General features: G+C 39.1%; 1 protein-coding gene across 10 annotated transcripts in view; it reads left to right on the top strand.

Annotated features, from left to right (window-relative positions):
* The window catches only part of GTDC1 (glycosyltransferase like domain containing 1), a 163,607-nt gene that overhangs the window by 105,431 nt on the left and 35,157 nt on the right, over window positions 1–23,019 (top strand). The window lies entirely within an intron of this gene.

Here is a 23,019-nt window from a genome sequence, read left to right on the forward strand (position 1 = left end):
CACCCCCACGAGCCAGCAGCTGGGGAAGAAGGTGAGAAGTGGCTGCAGAAATGGGCACCAACAGGAGCTTCAGCAGCATTGGGTGAGTGCAGAGCGTGGCTGCAGGGAAACCCTCGTGTTGGCTGCAAGTTGAAAAATCCGAATTGGTGGAAGAGAAAGGGTTAAAAAGGATGAATATCTTTGCACCTTAATGGGAGAACTATTTCTGTAATGGTATCAAAGATAAACCAGTGTATTATGAACACTAAATGATAAAGGGTGATAATATGCCATTCTTGAGACTTCTTGGCTCTTACCTAACACATCAGAAAGTGATTGTTGAATTTTAAATAGCCATACAAATGGATGACATAGAAATTTAACTTTGCTTTGACCTTATTCTAATTCACAAGATGACTGCAAAATGACTTTGTTACATCTGAATGTATGCTGGATGCTAAATCACTCCAGAGTATAAAATCTTTGTTTTGGCATAATGTTGATGCATAAACATTTGTACCCCATACTAACCCTATAAACATCACAATCCATCAGTACAATTACAAAAAAGATTGTTTGTTTTCACACTTAAAGCAGACATGAAATAGAGTGTCCTTAACTTAATCACCACCTTGATTTACCACATTTGCATATATTTGCATATTAATTGGACTACAGATTAAAATTGGTTTTGTAATTTTAATTAAGTGTCCACAAAGGTAAATGATTAGAACTGTTTAAAATACATTCTGACATAAATAGCAGTAAAAGCTTTTGTGATGATGTTTTTGTGGAATTACATTCAGAAAGTGGCCTTTTTATGATAGTAATTTTAATCTTAAATAGAATTATACAGTCAAACAGAACTGTGGATTCATAATCATTTTTTCAAGATTCATTTAATATTTTGCTGATTTGCAGCACTTGATGAAAATGTACTGTAGGTTTAGTTGATGGCTGAATTGGGCTGTGGAGCTGATAAAGTGAGGGTTTAAACCCTCCGTCTTTACATTCACCGTACGTATTTCAAACATCTCATGGATACATATGGAGACAAGGACTTTATTTTTTCAAGTGCGGGATATAAAAGCCGTCACGGATGATCTGTGCTTTTAAGGCGTAATCTCCTCCATTGACCATCTTCCTTCTGTCTAGCTTGTGGAACGCGGGCATTTTAAAAGGCTTTTCAGTAATCACTGCAGGTAATAGAGGAATCATTCCTTGTGTTGTCAAGGGGGAACGAGAACCATAGGTAAGGATGTGCTGTCAGTTACGCCGGTGCCAAGTCAGGGGATGCTGGTAGTCGGACCTCTTCCATTGTGGCCCAGTCTGTGCTGTTTCTGAGCACTTAGAGAGGATCAGTAACGACAGGCCATTAGACTGGATTGTTAAGAGTGATTTTTGCCTACTTAGTGAATTTGAAAGTGTTTTTATTCCATTCTGTCACTTTTCAGTTGGTGAACAGGAGGCATTCGTTAGGCATTAGATTAATTTCTTTTAATGAAGCAAATAGGCAGCTTTCGTAATATTTCACAATATTGCTGTATTGCTTTGTGTATCAGAGATAATAAATTAGCTGTTGTTTTCAGTTTGAGGGCAGATTTGGTGAGCGTAACATTGGAATAAATTGATAAATTTTTAGTAAAACTGGGTACAGTTTAACACTTCTACTAACTTCTAAGCAGAAGCACAGGTTGGTGTGAATTCAGTGATGAACTCATACTGTAGGCTTTGCTAATTTTCAGCAGAGTTCTGAGATGTTTTTAAGACTCGTGCTGTTTCTGAATTCATCTCGTTCTTTATGTCCTGCATACGAACCTCGGCCATTTATTACCTTGCTGTCTCCTCAGCGTACATTAGCAAAAAAGAAATTGAGAAATGGTAGAGTTGTGTCTTGTCATGCTTCATTGATTTGAATTTTTTTTGTTGTTGTTAATGGCATATTTAATATTTAGTTTTCCTCCTGTCCGTGGTGATGCTTTTCAAGTAAGAGTAATAAAACTTTTGGAGTGCATACGTGCTTGTCCAGTTGACTTGACATTATTTTCTGTGCTGCAGTTCTCCTGTTGAAGCAGACAGCAGAGATTGCAAGCCAGAAGCAGCGGGCTAATTGCATGTCTGAACGCAGAGAGTTTTATGTGCTCTTGCATAGCGTACAAATTATTTCTCAAATTGACATTATTTAGTGTCTGTTAAATATTTCTGTTATTCCTGATGTGCTTTCAGACCTCTATTTACATAGAGACTGGTTGTAGTGTCAAACTGGTTTTGGTTCCTCATCTTAAGAGCATTTCGAAACTCATTATAAAAGCCAGATCCTAGGCGCAGTCGATGAGTGAATTTCTTGTGTTAAGACTCAGGCCAGGTATTAATTGAGGTTGTGGTGCGAGTGAAGACTGCTGGTAGATTTAACCTGAGAAAGACTTGAGGTAATATTAGTGAAAAAAGCAGAGTAACTGGGTTAGTTGTTGAATGAAGCATCGAGGAACAAACCTGCCAGACAAGTGTCATTACCATTCTTAAATGGGCATGTAAGCTGGATGTCTCATTAGATTAAATTGTTATGGATGTCCACTCATCTGTGGAAAAGATGTTTTTATTCTAGTCAGTGTATTGCCTTCCTTTTCTAATGTGTGCCTCGCTAACAGTCTTCATACTTATGTCACCTGAGGATCAGAAAGCTAAAATGCACATCATCTGCAACTATTTTGGGGAGATTGTTTGAAAGCTGAACCTAGCTTTCAATCCAGCTCCATTACCACTGTAATTGTATTACGGAAACTCAATCATTCCAGCGTTCGGAGAGCCATCTTTGAAGTGGCTGGTATCAAATATTTTAAAGATCTGCCTAAATTTTTAAAAAGCACCGTTGTCTTTAATGGCACTTAAACTTCTGAGTCACTTTGTGAGCCTGGTGAGGGTGGTAGGCTTTTTAGTTCTTTGGAGATGTGCGTTGGGCTGGCTTCTATTTGGACACTTGATTCCACACCGTGTTTTTGAAGAATAAAGGCATTAGAAAATGCATTTCATGAGAAGTCTGGTTTTTGAGGCAGAATAATTCTTTTTCAAGCAGACTGGCTTCTTGCTTGACAGATTTTCTTCCCCTGTCCCTGTCTCTTGAGCCCAATAAAAAGCTGAAAAACGTTGATTACTTCTGCTGAAGGTGCCTCTAACACCTTCCCCACTTAGAGGATGAGTTGCTGCCATGTTAGTGCGTTTCCTTCTCATTGCAGGCCAACATATGAAGCTCATCGTGTTTCTTCTCCCAGTAATTTGAGACTGTAGTGCCCATTTGTCCTTCATTTCACAGAATGGCACACTGTGGCCATTGAGGAATGTGCATGTCAATATAAGGGACCGGGAAACACAAGTTTAAGTATTCTACTTTAGTCCTGTTGTGGTTTATTTATGCATTCCTTTGGTATTGTGAATGCCTTCTTCACCTATAATTGCCAGGGAACAGGCAACAAAGGTTTCACTTACCAAAAAAATCTTGGAGAATGAAGAAACAGTAATGTTGGAAGCCTGATACTGCTGAATTAAGCAGTGCATTCAATTTTCCCGTACTAAATATAGCAATATAATAGTTTAGCAAAGAATATTCATTTCAAAATTGATATTAAAAATATGAAATAAATTCATTCATTATTTGTGGGCATCTGTAGGTATAGTTAACAAAATTTTAGTTATTAGGAAATAAACGTGTAACAATAGTTGATAAAGTCCAAAAAATAAAAATAGAGCACTTGCTTCAATGCAAGCATGTAGATTTAAATATGCTTTGAGTCGAAATTAAGTTCGATCATCAGGTTAATTTATTGGTGATGGTTTGATCATAAAGTCATCATCTGGTCAAAGGGAGACAGTGAAAGCAGACCTCTCATTTGATTAAAGCATCTTTCACAGTAGGTGGTTTTGCATTTGGGTGATGTGTGTTTCCTGTGTTATTACATCCAGTTCACAGTGGTCAGTGAGGACATGTCAGTAAAAGAAGAAGGGAAGGAGACATTTGGGTTCTCCTTCCCCGATGAAGTACGTAACTTTGGGTAATTCTCTTCACCTCTTTTACTTACCCCGTGTTTGAAATGGGGCTAATAAGGCTTATAATTTGTATGCTTAGCATGCAAATTGGCAAAGTAAAGCATGCTTAAAAAATTGCCAGTGAATCTGGAGAGCTATTTTTCCTATTAAATCTGTGAAAGAAGAAAGTGTCCAAATGCAGTTGTCTAATTGCACCTTTGTAAACTGTGTGCAGTAAGTAGAAACGTGACTCCTCCATGGCATCTCTTTAGAAAGTCTTTTTGCCATAAGAAGAATAATGGCAGCACACTCAGCAGGCTGCGGTGGGACGAGATAGCATGCTTGCAGCATTTCTTTGCAGCATAATTGCAGCATCAATGAACCATGAATTCAGCCTAATTAACATAACTGGAACCACTGCAATCATGCTGCCATTCAATTTACTTTTTGAACATTCTGGTGAAGTATCGCGCTTATACTGTTTATTACTGAGAAGCTGTAGAGAACTGTCCACTTGCTTTCTCGCTTCTGTCTTGATGTATTTTTATTATTTCAGGATAGCTGGAGAACTTCAGAAGTGGAAGATGATTGGCTCGCTGGTTCCATTACCAAATCTACAAATAATTCCGTATTACTTCCTGTAGAAAGCAATTAAACAGTTTAGTGTACTATAAAACTCAGAGTAAATGCACTAAAGTCTGAATTTCCAAGTTAGACACAGGTTCTGAATTGTAATGGATAACTAATGGCAAGGAATTTTGGAACTGCTTTGGGTAAGGACTGCATTCCCCACATTTTAAAAATAGCAGTTTCTGTTGCTCTTTGCAAACACTATACCTAGGAGAAACATTTGTAGATGTGGATGGGATTTTTTAAATGCTGCTGTTGGTTGAGCTGCAATACAGTGAGGAAGCCACGGAGTAGATCAGGTAGCACAGTCCTCGACAACAGGGTAAAATAACCAGCTCTTTTGCACTGAGAAGTCAAGGGGCTGCAGAATAAAGCATTCACTGGAAAATAAGAGAGCTGGAACTGGAAGGCTTTCTGTGTCTGGCTTAGCCATTAGGCCAGAGGTGCTGACGGGTGGCACTGAGGCCACTTTAGAGTGATGCACAGCCAGGAGCTCCTTCTGCCATTTATGATGGGAAGGAGCTAAAAACTTTGGAATCTCAGCTGTGTTGTTTACTGAGTAAACCTTTTTCTTGCAGCTGATTCTGTGCATCTGCAGTGATGGTGTTTTACCACATCTAAATGGTGACGTAGCTGTGTAGTGAGGTTGTTGTCATTGCTTTTTTTTTTTTTTTTAATGATTTTAGCACACAAGAGGAAAGTTAGCTTAAATTTCTAAAATTTACTTAGTAAGAAAACAGCAAATAGCCAAGTTCTGTGTGAGGATCTGGAAATGCTAAGGTTGGAAGTTGTAGTTGCTACAGGAATTTCCTGCTCAGAACGTCTCCTGTGTGTGTGCATGTATAGATAGATACACATAGATAAAGTCCGAGCTTCTGAAATAACCAGTTGCACTTAATCTGAAGGACAGTTACATTGAGAACAGCTGTTCTCATTGTGTGAGACCTTAAGGAAGGTGCCAGAAATGACAGACAGAGCAGTGCTACCAGTGAGCAGCAGCAGGGCAGCGCTGCTATGAAGAACAGGTGTGTGCAAAAAGGTTGTGTTGCAGGTTCTCAGTCAGTGATGCTTGTTCACAGCATGATTTGTAGTGCAGCTGGCTGGAAGCAGTGAATGATGTGTCTGAGCAGCGTGTCATTTGAGGGGATGGGCTGGTCTTCCAGGTAGCTGTTTGGTAGAAGGCATTTTTTGAAGCTTATGTTGTCTACACCCATTACAGTGTGTTCTGGAAGGGCTCCTATCTCACAGGTTGGTTTGAAGGCAAGTGCTTTCAAGTGAGAAACAGAGAATTCAGGAAAATAGTCCAAGGGGTTTTTATTTGTTTTGAGGACTGTCTGCTGTTTCCTTGGGTTGTATTTCAGCCCTTTTCGTTTGCTTGCTGACTCAGAAGATTCTATATTCATGTTGACTCTCAGAGTCAAGATTTTTATTTGTTCGTTGCTTTTTTCCCCCTGATGATTTCAACTGAGGAAGTTAGTTGTTACACTTTTCACTCTAAGCATCTGAGTATAAATTTAGCACTGGAGAACTGCAGATCTTTTGAAATAGCCATCACAGTCGTCTGTTGCTTCCTTTTGTGTCCTGCTGTGACCCTCAGTTGGCAGCTGAGATCATGTGAAGCTCTTTTCTGTATTCCTCCTGGAGTGGTAGTAGAATTTATCACTGACCTTCTGATTTTGCTTTTCTCTGATAAGATGCTCAGTGCCTGCTGAGAGGTGGGCATTTTCTTCAGCCTCCTTTTTCTGCTTCTAATACAAAAAGTGGATGTTTGTGGGGCTTTTTTTTTTCTCCCAAACCTTAGTTGTTAAGGTTCGCTTCATTTGACCATCTGATGCATGTATAACGAAATTAAACACTGCTTCTTATCTGGTTGGATGATCAGGGGAAAGTTGAACATCTCAAGGCAGTCTTTCTGAGAAATGAAGACAGCAAAAATAATTTCTACTGTTATCTGAAAATGTGGGCCCATGGACATTGTGCTGGATGGTTTAGTGGCATCGAGTCCTGATCTTATAAGCCTTTGTGCCTCATGAGAGGGATCACGGAAGAAAACTACAGCTTTAAGGATCAGTGATGGATGTTTTGAGAGAAGTTGACTAAACAGACCCATGGTACCTAAAGAGGGGCTATCAAAAGTCTGAACAGAGCTGGCTGATGTCCTTGCAAGGCCATAGTTCTGTCACTACTGAAAGGCTGTGGACGATGCAGGAGGCCTGTGAAGGTGAGAGGGGGACAATTGTAGCACCCAGAAAAGAACCAAAGGTCAGCCTTGGAAACAGAAGAGGCTAGAATGGGTCACAGTGCCTCATCAGACAGGTAGGTAGGCGTTATAAAATGCACTCATTCATGTAGGAACATATTTGAAGAAGAGTTCAGCTTGGCATTGTCTGTCTCTTCAAGGTAGTCTGTAGAGATATGAGTCCAGCAATTCAGTGAATTACTTTTTCAAGGTAGTAAATGCATGCATGTAACCTTAATTAGCGTGAGTGGCCAAACTGGCCTGCAAGCATCACCAGATTGGTGGGGGAAGGAATCCAAGCACATGCGTGAAGAAAGTTGACTGCCGATGAGTTGTTTCTCGTTTTGAGTGAGCTGCTAGGTTGCTGATCTAGTTTGTACCTGCACTGTGATTAATATCCTGTGTATGGCTCAGAGCAGAGTGCTAGAATACCGTGTACATGATTGTTGTATAACAAAGTGAAGAAATCTGGCAGTTTCGTCTTCAGCAGTGACTCTTCTCACTGAAACCAGCTTGCAGGCCACAGTGGCTGCAGGATGGTTTGGAAAGCTGGCTGGTGTAATTCTGGGTTTTAGGTGTCAGTTAGTCATTCTTTTCTCAGAAGACACAACAAGCATTTTAGCCGAGACTCTCCCAATGTACATTTATTAAAGGTAGGGTCAAGCAGAGGGCTGGCTGTGGGTGAGGAAGAGTTGAAGGAAGTGCATAGAATAGCTAAAGTGGTTGGTTCCTGGAAGACTGAGCCTGTGAATCATCCCTTTGGAAATGGAGGAGGAGAAAGCAGTGCCAGTTAATTACCACAAAAGATGATGATAAGCATCTAAACTGTGGGCAAAGATCACGGTTCTTCAGAACCTTATTCCTGATTTGAGCCCTACAGCTGCAATATGTAAACTCAGGAAGATGACTGAACATTGATACTTTAAAAGTTCAATAGTCACGCTTGTTATTGTATGCACTTACTGAGAATTGACAGAAGAAAATGTTTTTGAGAGGAGTTTCCAAGAAGAGATCACATTTCTAGTTTAGTGGGCAGCAAAACCAGTGTGTTTGAATGGCTGTCAGATCTGGTAGAAATAGAGAATAACTGCTCTGTGGTAACATATTGCAAAGGAAATAATCCGTCTCCTTCAGAACCACTATTTTTTATTGGTCATAGGTGCAAATTCTAAAGCAACTCAGACCAAATGTCAGAAGTAATTTGAGCATTTGGTATTCTAAACGTAATTGCACTATTTCCACAAAGACCGTTGCGTGTATTCCTGGCTGCTTTTAAACATTTATACTTTTCTGCCTTTCATACAAATTCATGAAATAAGGTCCTAGTAAATGCAGAAAATTGTAAGTTGGTTATTCTCACTGAAGGAAATCAATCACGAAATGTTAAGGAAATACATTTGTAGATAAATACAGACCTGTTCTGTATGTGCTGATGGAAGGTGTTTTCAGACTTTTGGTACAAAATAATGACCAATTTCACCTTTGATATCTATCACTACTTTATTCCTACGGGAATTATCTTTTTAGTCAGTCATTCCTGTGCATTGAACAAGCAAAGAAATATTTTAAGGAGAAGCATAGAGGAAAAATAATTTTTTTCATGAAGAAGTAACGTTGTGTACCTTGTGGAGGTGGCTTTAGTAGAAATAATGTAATCAGAGAAAGCCATAGGTAAATGAAATAATGTAAGAGGAAGAAATGATGAAAGCTGGGGGTATAGTGATGTTCAGCAGAAAAAAAGGAGCTGAAATTTGGGGGCTGTAGCTTAAGGCAGTGGCTGGTGAGCTGAGCTCAGCCTTCCTGGTTCCTACTGCTTTGTTTGACCCTGTGCAGTGATGTCAACCACACAGCCCTGATTTCAGTTGATCATATTAATATTGAGTCTTCTTTTCATCCAGAGGTCCTGTGGGCTCTCATCTGCCTTCCTGTCAAGCCTTATTGAAGTCCTTGGGATACACACACAGCACCTTGTCTGTTGTCCCAGCGTCTTCCTGTGGTCGCAGTGTCTTCCTGCAATCCAGTCAGGTCCATTTGCTGCCAGTGCTAAATGATATCAGCCAGAGAACCTTGTGTGCCACTCACTGCTTGGCCATGAGGTGAGCAAAGCTGTGGGTCCTCACCCAGCCTGCTGCCATCGTCCTGTGGTAGGGATGGACTCTGGGACACAAAGCCTTTGGTCTCAGAGCTCTCTGCCCCATGGAATTTTCCCAGTATCTGGAGGTGCCCTTCTCCCATTTAAACAACAGCACAGCACTTTAATTTTAAGGTGATTGCCTCTTAAAAGACTCTGAAAACTAGTTTTAAATTAACAGCCTATTTTACATAAAAGGCATATGTTGATGAAAATAGCCCGTGACTTTTTGCTCAGTCCCATTACCCTCCTCTAATTCGTGCGCACAAGACAAGATTTCCAGTGTTCTCACTGTTTACCAAAACCTGACGTACTTAAAGGTTAATCTGTACTTTTTGTTACTTTCTGGTGAGAGTTTCATCTCCTGTTTTCTTCACAAAGAAAAATAAAGGCAAAGGAGGAAAGTACTTCCAGAAAGCACCTAGTGGTACCGATGACCCATCAAAATTATCTGTATGCTCGTGTGAGAACTGGAAGTTTCCCTAGCAATGTTTTTGCACGTAATGCTTTTGAATGTCTTATGGCCAGGTATTTTCCTGATCTTATTCAGTAATGACTGCAATGCCAGATATTGCTGATATTGGCAAATCTGGTACTTGAGTTACCCGTTGTGATGTAAGCCCTTCTGCAACATGCTGAGCGTGCTTGACCCCTTTTTTTGTCCAGGGTGGTAGGAAAATACTCAGCAGTTCACAGGATGCTTTCTGTATGCTGAGGAAGAGCATAACAAAATGAATGTGCAATGTAACTGAAATAAGGGAACTTTTGATTGGGAGAGGAAAGGAAAAAGGGTCTGGGCGATGTATGAAAAGATGTACAAGTTGAAGTGCTGATATTTGTACAGAAATGCTTCTGAGAAGCAAAGGTAATACAGCAGCATAACGAAAATAAAACGTTAAGGGTGTTCACACTTACTCATGTGAGTACTGGTAGAACACCTCTTGGGTTTATCATACAGTCCATATGTATGTCATCATATACTCTGCAAATGAGGGCCAGTTAGAGCAGAATAGCTGATTATCCTCAAACTGAGGATAGCATTTTTTCCAGAAATCGGTTCTATAAAAACTTGCTTATTTCAAGAATTCTGACTTCAGACAAATAATCCAAATTTAAAGCTTGATTGATGCTAAAGAAGCAGAAACATTGCTTGTTCAGAATTGTAGTGAGAAAGCTAACCTCCTGTTTGAAAGGCATTCTAAAATATTGTAGGTATCAATGATACATTTAGTGAGTTAGAGGTACATACATATTTTATTTGAGATTTATTTATACAATAAAAAGCTCTAGATGCTTTTTATACTTGGGGCTTAAAAGTCATGATTATGACATGTTTGATGTGGAACACAGGGTTTAGGAAAGATGTCTATCCAAACTTTTTAGAGCTATAGCTATATCTTTGTGTAGATATGCTCTATTGACAGCATAGAAAATAGAAAATATTTTATTAATTTATTCAGCAGTGTCATTTTAGGCCTTCTGTTCTTGGTGAGACATTTTTTCCTTTCTGTGTTATCATGAATAAATGGCTACAAAAAGCTGAAGTTAAAATCGGTATCTCGAGTTCACTTCAGCATGTGTCAAAGTGGGTAGGGTTCTCTATTAGTGGAGGATGGTAGAACATGAAAGCCCAGCTCTTTGCTGAGGCTGAGATTAGATCTCAATGCAAGGAAAAAGCAACAAAGGTCTCCAAAATATCTGAAATCTGCAAATACTTCCTGTATTTAACCTACACTTTCGTTGCGTGACTGTAAAGAACAGCAAATCTTTGTTCTTTCCTCCTCAGCTCCCATTCAATCAGTTCAGAGACATAGGAGAAAAGTTTTTGGGAGCAAAGTCATTATCAGCCTTCCTACAGTTTCCATCTACCCTTTCTGTCAACTGTGAGTACATCAAAACTATGAGCTCACGTCCAATCGTAACGATTTGTAAAAACTTATTTGTATGTATATATATGTATGTGGAGCATATAAGTGAATATAAGCATTGTTCACCCGTACCAAGGATAGAAAAGATATAAAAGGATAAAAGATAAAGATACAAAAGGGTACAAAAGGATAAAAGATGTAAATCTTTAAAGTGCAGCTGATGTGCTGTGCTTGGTAAGAGGAACTTGCTGTTGGGTTCAGGTGAGAATTACATCTGCTGTAGATGTAGAAACAAGTGCTTCTCTTGGTAGGAGCCTCAAGTGCTTCAGAAAATCATTCAGGTTCTTCCATTTGTGAAAGCTTCTAGGGCTGTTTTTGGTACCTGCAAAATAATGCCTCAGATGCACCTTTGGGCTTGATAGGAAGGTGCTGGTTTAGCAGCATCAGGGTAGTCTGGTGATCTTGTGCACCAAGGAGCACGGCTGTAGATTCAGTGATTCATATATCTAGAATGCAGAAGGCTGCAGTCTACATCACTTAGAGCTGGAAGTACAGCAAGAAAAATGGTTCAGAGCTTCTTTCAGCTCAGCTCGTAATTTGAATCTGAAATAAATTAATGGAGCAGTCCTGCTTACAGCTCATCAGCTGCAGAGGTAGAGCTGGTGTCCTATTCACTAAGAGCACCTGTATCTAAAGCCACGTTGTGATTGTTCAAAGGCGCAGGATGAGACTTCTGTGTCTCAGAACAGAATAGGAAACATAAATATGTGGAACATTCCAATCATCACACTTATTGTTAATTTCATCTCAACAAGGTTACTCTTTTGGAAAAACCATCATAAAAGCAATCCACTCTTTTCAGTTAACAGTCATTCATATGGTGACAAACCGCTGTTCTTCCATTTATATCTGTATTCATCCATTTAAACTCTAAAGATTTCCAGCTTACTTCTTGGATTTATAGCCAGCTGGCTGTTATGTGTAATATGAACATATTCTGACTGTGCATGAAACATTTTGTCTCATTTAACCCGTAATTGTAACGCTCACTTTAGGCCACAGCTCACCTGCATGTGTTTAGCATTCACTGTGCAAGTTCCCAGAATCATGACTTGCTATCTCTCTGTGTATGCACAATCTACTGCTATTAGAGAAAAGTAAGTAAAAAAAAAAAAAAAAAGAAAAAGGAAAAAAAAAAATCTCCTGGCACTGAGTTGGATAAAATGAATATGTTCAAGATGGTGGGCCATAACCGAGCCAGCTCTTGTGGGATCGGTGCCCACTTTTTGGCATTTACAATAAACTTTGGAACAACTTTGTAACATGAATGTTTTAATAGCAACTGGGAAGGAGGGGGAGGAAAGGCAGGGAAGAAGGACATATGCCCTCTTTTTTTTTTTTTTTTTTTTAAATGACTGCTACATTACTGATCTTTCCAAGTGTAGTCCAAAAAGCTATACCTGTTTGTTAGCAGATTTCGGTGGTCGCTCTGAGTTAAAGGAATTTACTTGAAATGTTACTCTGAATTACTGTAAGTTACTGAAATATCAGTGAGAAACTTACATTCAACAGAAGGCTTAATGTTTTTTTACTGTACTTCAACATTGTAAGAAATACAGTATATCTTTTTTTTTTCTTTGTGTAACGTCATTGGGTTCTATGAGAGGCAATAGAACTATTAATTAATAGCACTAGTCCTGGATAATATCATAGTAAGCAATACAAAATCTTCAAGCAAGCTTGTTCTTGCCAGCTATCAAGAGGAACCTTTACATATTTTAAAGGCCCATTAGGTTTGTTTACATACTCAATTGAAGCTGGTATGCTTTGCTTTCAGTGGAGCTGCCACTGGCAGGGACTGCACCAAGCTTCAGTATTTGTATTTCCTGCCTGTTGCATGCAGTCTCTAATAGACTGTCATCAGTACAGGGCGACTTGTCTCTCAGTGACAGCATATAGGACCCAAAACAGTGCAGTTCCCAAACCTAGAGATTCTGGGGCTTGCTATCATTTAAAAAGAAAGAAAGAAAATAATTGAAAATACATATATCTGAAGCAATTTTCCACAATGAAAAAGGTGGTCAGTGCAAAACAGTGCCTTCAGGTATATTTTCCAACAGAATAACAAAAATGTGCTGTGCTTTAAATTGCACTAGCAATCTGGAAAGGATTTTCTGACTGGAGTTATGTTAAGTGTTAATAGTGAAACCTGGGTACTTTTTCCTTTGATCTCTCCTCTAGCTCATATAGAATAATAGGATGAAAATAAAATGCCATTTATATGAACACCTTGTTCTTTTGATGTTAGCAGAAAAAATTCTGTCTGCAACTACAACTTAGCAGCCAGTGCATCTGCTTCTTTTAGTTGGACCTTCTAATTTACCATGACTTTTAACAAAAGGGATCTCAATCATTTTTTTTGGTGTAGTTGGTGAACTTAGCTATGCTTTTTTTCCTAAGTGTCTTTAATTGCATTTGCAGAAGATGTAAAAATAGATAAGTAGGACCAGTGAATGAGTGGCTGATGTGTGTTTGTATGCTGCTACCTTTCAAAATCCAGTACTGCTTGTTCCTTGACTAGTGGGGAAAAATGTTCAATTAGCTGGCACTAAGAGAGACTGTAAGGTTATGTGACCCCAGGGATAAATAATAATGGGGGCAATTGAGGTTAGGATAGGTGCTAGTTTTCAGAACCCTGCTTTTTCCATCTGCAATTTCCATTTCTGATGTCTGAGGTGGGAACCAAGCCTTTGTCCACCTCTACAGGAGTGACTGCAGAAGCATTGTAGCTGGTAGCTGCTAATTATAGGTCTGCTTTGCTGTTATGTAAAGATCTACAAGACAGATAACCTACAGATCAGCATGAATAACTTTTAGCTAATTGTTCCCTAGGGTTGATCGGTAGTGTTTCTTTAGGAGTCATTATTGTGAGCACTTATTTAAAGTGAAGCTACTTCTTTCAAATCCCTTAATAAGATTGTTCTCCACCATAGGCACAGAAACAGCTGAGTTGTGTTTATTGTGATGATTGATGGTGTCTCGTTGTGATCCCAGCTTCAGTTGTAACCTCCAAGAGTGGATGAGATGGGCATGAAGCTCTGTGCCAAATGAAAGCAAATAGACTCAAGTCCTGCAGTTCACCAATGTCATAATTGCTGCTGTCCAGGAAGAGGAATTAGCATGTGTGAACATGAGCTAGAAGAGATCCAGTGTCCAAGTAAATCTTGGGTGTCGAGTGTCTCTCTAAGGCCTTACATCCCACTGTAATTTATATTTAGCTATTAAGCTTATTAGATAGAAGCAGTCAGCTCGTTGCATGCCGTTTGCAAGGGAAGCCTCTGTCTTGGTGCTGGGTAAGTGCACTGAGTCACTGCAGTTGAGGTTGCCACACGTGAGCAGTGAAAAAGTTTGCTGCTCTGTCAAAAAGGCAGCAGAGCTCTATGCAGCTCTTCATGTTAGTGGAACACAAGTCTCTGTTCATCTCAGGAGTTCTCATTTCACATGTCTGTACACTGTATGTGGTCCCAGAGTTCTGTGCTTCCAGACCAGCCTTTTGCATTAATTAAAGGAGTGATGTGAGACTATTTGGAGAAGCAGTCAAAGAGTTACAGAGACTATTCATTTTTCTGCGTACAATAAAAATGTGATAGCCCTACTTCTGTGGTTATCATGAAACAAATCCGCTCTGTCATGAAGTTGGTGGGGTACAAGGTAGTAAAGGAATAATAATGAAGTAAAACAGCAAAGGCAGTCTTTTATGATGAAACCAGTCTGATCCTATTGCAGTCTAAGGGCCTACTGCAAATAGCATTTCCTGTTGCCTAGATGTGTCCAATTTACATATATACAAAGTGTGTGAGTAAAGCTGTAAAAATATACTTAGTATTTTACTTTTTTTTTTTTTCCTTGAAAGTAATTTGCTATTGTTCAAACTTTCAGCTTTCACTGGTTTTGTTTCCAAAGCCCCAGAAGGAAGAGAAAATAACAAAAGTCCGTAAAGGCAAAAGGGATATGTTCTCATTTCAGTTCACAGAATTTCCTGCCTTTAAACAATACAAATATATGCCCTTAGGTTTATAACGTGCTGGAAGGATATGGCATCCTTGAAGCAGATCTAATTAAAGGCAAGTCTGCTATAGGAATAGAGAGTTTTACCAGCAAGCCCCATATATCTCTGTGAGAATTGACCAGGCTTTAACCATGTTGCCAGAATCCTAAAGTGTTGACTCCCGTAAGTGAATAAATGTTAAAAAATTGCAAGCAAATCCTAAGCTGTGTTGAACACAACTAAAATCTAATGCTTAATAATTGTGTCCCGTGTAAAATATCTACGAAACAAAATTCTGAAATGTATTCACAAGCAGAATAGACATGTATGTTCACTATGTAAAACTCTTTAAAGAACATTGCTTCCCATAATCACAACGATGTTCCATAGCCAGAAGCTGTTGCTTCCTGACACTCAGTACTGGAGGACCCATGCAGCATGGACTCAGCTGGCATTCATTGTCAGTAAAAAGAGAATGGCAGGCAGAGGGACCACCATTCAAGATGGTGGCTTGGGCATTGAATTCTTTGCCTTAATTAAGTTCTTTTATTTTGATTTTCTCATTTTCCACTGAATTCTTTTGTACCAGCCTTCCTTCCAATATGAGTGCAGCATTCTGTGGGCACTCATTTTCACGATCACTTGAGGTGTCTCCATGTGAACAATTTTTAGAGTTGTTGACGTAAGGCATTGGGTTGAACTGTTGGGGTTGGGCTCACACATCTCCATAAGATTATTTTTTTAATGCAGTAATGTTCACCCTCATCCATGTTGACAATGTATCGACTTAAGCTTGAGTTCTGGTACAGCAAAGGATATGTGGAGTCCTTGTATTGGTGCATGGTCCTCATGGCCAGGGGCAAATGACTGGACCTTATGATTTTAACGTCCTGTGGCTGAGGTGGCTGTGCAACAGTCCCGTGTTTTTCTTATCATCTAAAGGTACTCATAATAAAATGTGGTTTAGATTTTTGTATGCATAAAATTATTATTTTTAGTTAATTTCGTGAGCATTTCAGATAAAGTTTACTTCGGCTAAGCCTCCCGATGAAAGTGAGCTTCTTTGATTATTTATTTCTTGGGGTACCTGAGAAAGTGTTAAATAATTAAGGTGAAATATGTGTTTTCCTGAGGAACGCACACAAGCTTGCATTTGGGCAAGTTGAGTGAATGATCAAAACCAGATGTGAGCAAGTGGAACATTTTACATAAATTTATTAAAATCATTATTTACCTGTAAGTTATAAGAAGGGCTTAGTTGCACGAGTTTGTTGCCAGTATGTACTGCCAATAATCTGCCAAAAAGCAGCTTGCTGGCAAAATCACTGAAATGGTTAGCTTATGCTTGCACAGAACATTACAACCCCAAGTCAAATGAAAACCTACTATAAACGAACTCTTTGATGCTGGATTCACTGGAAAATGTTATTGATATATGCTCTACAGTTTATACAGATTATATATACTGTGCAAGAAATATGGATATCTATTAAGCATAACTTGATACGTAATCATTTAGGACACTTATTGTTTTCAGTATTTGCTATGAATAAGAATCACACAATGACTATTTGGTTTTAAAAGAAAGACTCTTCAAGTGCAACCCAAAGCACTGGAACACTATTTGTTCAATTAATACAAAATGGCTATTGAAAATGTAAGATATCTGACATCTATACAAAGTAATTTTAAAGGCAACTTTTCTTTTAGGAACAGTTTATACATTACATAAACTCATATTTTTCATCCAAGTATCATTTCGAGAATAGCAAGCTTAAATATTGGAGGCCATAGGGAAACATAATATTACGATAATGTTCTTTGGTGCGGTTTGGAAGGTTTTAGGAAACATTTGGAAGTATTTTTCTCATAAAGTCACTTAACTATTGAAGTGTTATGATAGCACTCCCTTCTGCATTGCGTGTGTTGCAAAACAGCCTGGTTAAAGGGGACATCCATTCTATATATCCTGATTAGAAGGATTTCCACAAAACAGGAAATTATATGCTGCAGGATCCTGGCATTAGTTTTAATTAAAAAAGAGAAAAGAAAAATAAAATAAAAGAGTATATGATTTAAACTGTGATACAAGTTTTCAAATACCAATTCCTAATTCTTTTTAGCAAGAAGTGATTCTGTATTGTTTGGAGTTATATGTGAAATTTGCATTTTCTAAATAAGCGCTCAAGCTGTGCTTTTTTTTCTTTAAGCAAGCAGTAATAAACATGACCAATCCTTTAGGATCCTAAAGAACCTTAAAAACCTTGTAATTCTCAGAAGCTTAACCTTTTTTTCCATAGTGTAATTCATTCGTTTGAACTTTTATGGAAGCAGAACTTAAGCTCGGAATTTCTGAATTTCTGTCCGTTGTTACCAAGATGAATCTTGCTGCTCCAAAAATGGATCTGTTCCTTTGCAGTGCTAGTGTAGCAGATCTGCAGAGTGGTGATGTTTAATTATAGAGAAAATTAGTTTAGTTTTGTTTTGTTTTTTTAAAAAAAAAAAGCTCTCAATTGATGCTTGTTTTTACACCTTGCACAAAACAACGCATAATTTATTTTTATCTGTGTTACAAAATCCATGTTGTAGTTCATTGCCATCGTTCTGAGAAACTTAGAACTTATCACCATTTCATGTGTTGAGGACAGTGGTCTTATAAATTATGGCTCTGCACTGGGTCTTATGTTTAGTTTTGAAGGATTTCAGGGAACTCAAGATGTGAATTTAGTTGTTTAGAGCCAAACCTGTCTTTCTTGAAGTCAGAGCGAGTTTGGTTGTGACATCAGTGGCTGCAGTCTTCCTTCCAGTAATGAAGTGCAGAGTAATCAACATCTGCTTGGTTTTGCTGACCTAAAGCAATTAAGACATTGTTGAAATAATTTATCAGCAGTAAATATGTAAGAAAAGGGACTCGACATGCTTTTGGCTCCCATGATGTACAAGAAGAGCAGCGGCACAGAGGACTCAAAACCAGGAAAGCATAGGCTTTCAGGGGCTGTATTTGTTTTGGAGTCATTTCACCTGCCTTTCTTCCTGTTTTGCATAGCTTCACTGCAGGCTTATGTTTTGGAAGGTGGTACCTTTCTGTGTATTTTGGGAAATACTGGTTGAAGAGCACTTCTAGTTAAAATCCAGGTCATCTGGTATGTGGGCTTTACAGTGCAGCTTGGGCGGTGATCTTCACGTTAGGAATTCAAATGTAGCACTCGAGGGAGAGTTGGAGGATGAGTTGACCATGCTCCGTGCATTGAGGCTCAGGTATGGCATCTTAGGGAATAAAATAATAAGTGCATAGTTGAATGCAAGTGAGACTAAACTGGGAAGAAAAATGTAAATGCTAGCAGGGGAATTTCTTGGCAGCGTCAAATAGGAATACTAGATATTGAGGGATTTTGCTCAGGAATTACTTGGAAACATAGGTGGAAGTTAGGGTTCGAGGAATGTGAGAATTATCCTGTTTCTATTCTACTCTCCTGAGATCTTTCCTCTCCCCACTTCTAAGGACCACATTCCAGCTTGAGCCAAAAGCAGCCACGTGCAGTTGTCCTGGATCTGGCCTCACGTCCCTGGGAGCAGATCTTGCATCCTACCTGCCAGGCAGGCACACCTCCAGGGTGTTGTTGTCTTCAGCTGATCTCTTGCCGAAATGGCAGTGGTTTCGGTCATGCCTAGATGCAAAGCCTACATCTTTGGCCTTGACTATACTCAGAAAGTTGATGGGATGCAGCCCTTAGCAACCTGGTAGAATTGGATGGACTTTCGGTAGAAGGTTGGAAGTGACTCTGTTCTATGTTTCTCATGTCATGGAGGAGACAGCTGAGAGGAGATAATGACAGAGGGGAATGAGCACATCTCAAATATTTTGATGCTTCTATATATTTTACTTCACTAACAGGGAAGAGGTGCTGTTAGCACTCCAAATCTCTACATAAATCCTACTTATTCTACTCAGGAAAATGTATGTTCAGCTGTGGGAAGACATGCTCAGCCACAGACCTTGTATTTTCTTTTGCCTTGCCCTTCCCAGTGCTTAATCTTGGCTCTGTTCAGTTTTATTTCTGTTCTCTCTCTTTGCTCCTAATCCGTGTCCATGCTTATAAGCCCCTAATATTTATATGGCATTATCTGTGTTAGAGATTACTGCTGACAAGTAATCTCTTCCCTCTTCTGAATGAAGAAATACAAGCATTGCTGAAGATCAGAAAGAGAAATTAGACCCCAGAAAGTATTTGACAACTTCAGTTAACCCTAATACCAAATTCCTTAAACATTGGGAATCTGCTTTCGGGCTTTTAGGTTTCAACTGTAACTCAGCTCTGGGACACCTGAACACCCTCAACAGTTCTTTCTCACAGCTGAACAAAATGTGTCTGTAATCAAGAAAAATAGTCACTAAAAGAGAGTCTGGAAGTTTTGTCACTTCATAGGATCATAGAATGTCTACAGCTGGGACATTCCCAGTAGTGATGGGAGCAAATTCATGATAGGAATGGGAAAAATTCCAGGAGGCAGAAGGTAAGAAAGGGCAAAAGTAGGATTTCCCAGTTACTGCGGAGCTTATGTCCATTGTGGCAGTTATAAGGTAAATGGACTCCAGGTATTTTGTGTCCCATCAACTCTGCACCAATCATGAACCTCTGTGTGGTTTTTGATCACATAAATTCTACTGGACATATTACAGGTAGCAAAGAAACGCTTGTGATCATGTTGATAGGAAGACAAAGGAGATTCTCCAACAGTGAGTCTGTTAAATTGTGTGTCTGGACATGACTGCGCCATCAGTGGCAAAATAAACACCGCAGCTTCAAAGTGCACTTGTTGGATCTCCAAAGCCTGGGGAAGGTTTGTGGCTCTTAGGGACTGCAAATGACTCGCTTGTACTTGGCTTTTGGAGAGCAGTTTTGCTTATGTTCTGTAAGAATGCATGAATTGAAAACGTTCTTATCTACTTTTATTATTTTTAAACCTTTTTTTTCCACCATATGATTTAAAAAGAAATCCACATCACTTTCAGAACTGTCTTTAACTTTGCTTAGAGTGCCAATTTTAGCTTACATCCATTCATACAAACTATTCCAAACTGTATACAGCACACATACCTTGCCTATATAATCTGACCTGACCTAAACCAACCCTCTAGTTAGTCTTTCTGATGTAGTGTCTGTTCATCTAGCAGTGACATCAATGCCCTGCCATTCTTTTTTGTTGTTGGTTTAATACAGTGGTGCACACTTGCAGTGCCATGAGATGAAACCAATTTCCCTTGGTAATTTGTTGTTAGGCAAACAAAGTGCTTCAAATGAAGACATGGAATGTAATGTAACATTACAGAAGAGCAAGGGAAAATGCATAGGTCTTCTCCAAGTAAAATTTCATGGATTTCTTCAGAGTGGGGTTTAAAATGGTACATCTGTCTTGATAGGTAGAAGCCAGCAACCTGCTGCTGTAGCAGCCTTCTCCTGAAGCTTACATGCTCCACTCCCAGCAGCATCCTTCCCCTGCTCTGCCTCCCCACAGTGATATTTTCTGAAGTTTGGACAGAAGTTTCAGAAACTGTGATGGTGTCTGTGGGAGCAGGGGCTGGCTCCAAATAAGACACTGGAGGAGCTGTTTTGTTTTCTTTTCCCAAAGTTGTAGATGCCTTTGAGATTCCCAGCTGGGTGGTGCTGTAGAAATCCTTCGTGCTCTTGATGATTAACATTGACCAAGATCCACGCAGGTACCGGGTGGAGAGACGACTCAGTCTGAAAGGTGGGAGGGAAAAGAAGACATGAATATGAATTTGGAAGAAGAAAGAAGAGTGGCTAGAGCAAATTTGCTCCAGAGAGAAGACAGACAGAAAAAAAGTGTTAACTATACATTGTCTTTCTCTAGCATGCATTTGGGAAAGGCACATGAGCAGGTTTAGAAGACTCTGTGTTGCTATTTTATTTTCAAGTCATTTATTTAAGTGTCATAAAGAACATTAGCAAGTGGCTAGGGACTACAGTATCCATTATATTATTCCAATCATGTGGACAGGTTTATACTATGTATGATTTACAGTGGTCTTTCTGCAGTTAAAATTGTTATATTCAGGTACAACATTTTATACACGGTTGTATTTAGTAAAATCCAAGTGGCTGAACACAGACATGTCTTCCAATCAAAGTCCAAAAAATTAATGCTTCTACATGAACACTGGGTCTTGCAGTGAGAGCTGTTTATGGCTCTCTGCCTACATCCTTTATCATGTCTCCGTTGTTGTTAGTAAAATATACAGAACTACTTTATGCCAAAACAATGGAAGTTAATGCAGATAACTTGTTCCAAAGTTAACCATCAAATAAATCTTTTTTTTTTTTTTTTTAAGCTGTTAAGTGAAATGGTGTTCTAAAACTTTTTAAAATTGTCAAGATGATGAATACTGTGTGTGTAATACAAGTAAATACAACAGAATTGATTGCACACATATGTCTTAAATAAAAGGGTATTAAATAGTTTATTCGGGGGAGAAATTAGTGAAGTTTTATCTAATATTATTAGAAATGGTGGAGCAGATTTATGAGGACTGAAAACTAAGGAAAAAACCTGTTCTGATGTAGAAATGGTGAAGTGAGGGGTAGATTGGCTGGGAGATTAAACACAGACAAGACAGAACACTTAGGTGGTCCAACCTTTAGTGCATCAAGTGGTTCTTCTCATGGCAGTGATTTTTCAAAGTCTGCTAGTTAAATGTGATTGGATGAATCAGTACACTTGACTCTCTTAGAGGCTTGTTGGTTTAAGGAAAATCCCCTTACCTATTTTCACCTCCCCTTTTCTCCTGCATAAATATATGAAAATACATCCTCGCATGGGTGCCAGGTAACTTAGCTAAGTTTTGTGTCATCTTACAAGGATCTTACAAATGAAATAATTGGGTAAAATAGAATGCATAGTGACGTTATTGATGTGTCCTAGGGTTTGGATCTTCATGACCCAATGGTTTTAGATATTCAGCTTAGGCTGCAGCTTACTTGTGTCAGCCCTATGAAACTTGATTCAGAACATGAGTCCAATCATGACCTAACTTTTAAGAGTGTGTATGTGCTTAGTAGCCAGGCACATAGGAATATAGGCAGCCGTACCGAGTTGGTGTCTATGGTCCAGTTTAGGCATCACCTCAGGAAGGGTTATAAGCAGCACGTGCAGATTTCAGTTTACAAAACAACTTTTAAGAAATCTACTTTAAATGTTATTAGGAACAGTAAACTATATCCAGTGCATCATGGATTTGGGTGAGAGATGACTGAATGTGGCTGAACTACTGTGGCTGCATCTACAGAGCAGCTCCACTACTGAACAGCGAGCAGTGGGAAAAAGGTGGATCTCAGAGATTACGTGGTCAGTGACTTGAAAATGCAGCTTTGTATAGGTAAACATAAAAGTAATGGCCAAGGAACAGCAACCCAAATCAAAGAATACACGTTGCACAGAGTAGTCACACAGCGTGCTGACTTAAGAAAGGGGATCTAAGGATTTTTGAAGAAGAAGTTCATATAGTGTATGTGTGTTTGTATGTTGGTAGTAATTTCAAAAGAAGAGGGCCTGTGTGTGTTCAGAGGTGTTCAGTTGCAGGGCAGGGTGATTCCAGCATTTAAGTGTATTTGTTTTGACAAACAGTTTGTTCACAGCTCAGAAAGGAGCTCTTGCTGTGATCGAGCAAAACTCTGAAGAACTGTGGAGGAGGTTGATAAAATGGAGCAAGTGTTCGCTTTAGTAAACAGTTCAATAAACAGGCTATAGTGTGTAAACATTTGGAAATTAAAAGGAAACAGAAAATTTAAATGTCTCTGCTTATCTGGAAGAGCCATAATCACACTGAAGGGCATGTAAGTAAATAATATTTGAGTAAATTAACTTGAGGTACAGACAGACATTTGGAGTGAGCATCCCATGATGGCAACGCGTGTAGTTCTCTTTATGTTCATTTAGATGAGTTGTGTTTGCATGGAGGAGCTTCACTTGAGTGTTTCCTGAGCAAGGACCACGATTCATCCATCTCTACTTTAATGCAAATGATGAAGTAGATCTGTGCTGTTGCATTTTAGGTATTACAAAAGGAGTTCAGCTCTGTGCAAAT

This window comes from Tympanuchus pallidicinctus, unplaced genomic scaffold, assembly GCF_026119805.1.
Source record: "Tympanuchus pallidicinctus isolate F22 unplaced genomic scaffold, pur_lepc_1.0 scaffold15, whole genome shotgun sequence".
NCBI lineage: Eukaryota > Metazoa > Chordata > Aves > Galliformes > Phasianidae > Tympanuchus > Tympanuchus pallidicinctus.